Source organism: Dromiciops gliroides, chromosome 3 (assembly GCF_019393635.1).
Source record: "Dromiciops gliroides isolate mDroGli1 chromosome 3, mDroGli1.pri, whole genome shotgun sequence".
Taxonomy (NCBI): Eukaryota; Metazoa; Chordata; class Mammalia; order Microbiotheria; family Microbiotheriidae; genus Dromiciops; species Dromiciops gliroides.
Window position 1 is genome coordinate 132,725,504 of NC_057863.1, and position 1,540 is coordinate 132,727,043.

The following is a 1,540-nucleotide window of genomic DNA, read 5'->3' on the forward strand; positions in this document are numbered from 1 at the left end:
ATTGATTTTATTAATTGAATGAAGATTTTTGTCTGTACATTTGTCTTTTGTAGACCCAATGAAATCATTTTAAGTAAACAAATAGGATTTAGTTATTTCTCTTCCCATACACTCATGATATCTTCTGCTTGGCCTCTATATTTTGAAAGTTCGTTTTTTAATTCCATACATGGACTATATTAAATGTTCATTATAATAAGCTATAATACCAAACATTTTTCTTAAAATTTTGTGAATCACTCATATACTTTGGCTTTTATGAGATTTAATCTGTGATATTGTTAAAATTCCAATATGGCTAATTTGCTGAAATCTTAAGGATATTTGAAGTTTAAAATCTAATTTGTATTATTAGCCACTTGATCACATTTTCTTGATATCATTAAAAGCAATTTTTCTTATTAGAGAATAACAGTAGATACCCAGCAAAATCTGAATTCATCAATAAGTTTAGGTTCTTTAAATAGTAAATTGCTGTAGCATGCAATTGTCCCGATTTGATCTTTTCTTTTTTGCCTTAGAGGATAGACTTTATGGGACTCACACCAGCAGCCCATGCTTCTTCAGGACATTTGTGTATTTGTGGAATTTGCCTTCCACATTCTTCTCAGATTCCTTGCATAGTTTTGTGAGGTTCTTTTTCTTTCTATAGTGGATCTTGGCTTTCTCCTTTCTCTTCTCTTCCAATGTATCAGTCACTGCCTGATACTTCCATCCAACCTCATGGGCCAGGCTGACCACTTTGAGAGCACCTGGGACAACCATGCATTTCCATTTATCATATGGTAAGGGGAATGCTATAAAACGCTAATAAGGCATTCCAAGGCAGCCTGACCACTCTTGGTGTTTTGGGGAAGCATTCCCCAACAGTCCTCCAGAAAATCTGTCTTGGGATTCTGAAGTGATAAGGGCCTTTTGAAGGGTTTGTGTTCATTCCCTTACAGAGTAAGGCCAGGTATTTCATTTTGTTCTCCTAGAAGTTTCCCACGATGTTGAGGCCCTCACAGTGAACCGCAATCACCTTGCATTCCATGAGGACTTGCTTGGCCATAATGGACACCAAGTGGCCCAGGAGATGGCCCTGTCCATCGATCACCAGGACCTGCCTATCTACCATGGCTGATGCCACCAGGGAAAAAAGCGATTTGATCTCGAATTAATGTCAGAAAACAAGCATTTATTAAGTGACCATACTATCCAGGGAATGTGGTAAATTCTGGGAATATTGAGAAAGGCAAAAGGGAAAAAAAATAGCAATTGCCCTCAGCAACTATCATGATTTTTCCATTGCTTAATTTGACTCTATATTTTGCTAATGGTATTCATGCTTTTGTTTGGATATCTTCTTAATATGTTGCCATTCATTTTAGACTTCCAAAAATATAAGTTATTTTTGTTATTGTTTCATAATTTTTACCAACATAGAATTGCAGAGAGACAACTTTTAAAATGCAGAGTGTAAAGAGACTATCACCTGCCTTATTATGGACATTGCACCACTCTTTTTTTTTTTTTTTTTGGTTTTGGTTTGTTGGGCAAT

At 35.8% G+C, this 1,540-nt stretch overlaps 1 pseudogene; it reads right to left on the reverse strand.

Moving 5' to 3' along the window:
• Window positions 1–540: 540 nt before the first annotated feature.
• LOC122746116 lies at window positions 541–1,117 on the reverse strand (annotated as a pseudogene).
• Between the last annotated feature and the right edge of the window lie 423 nt (window positions 1,118–1,540).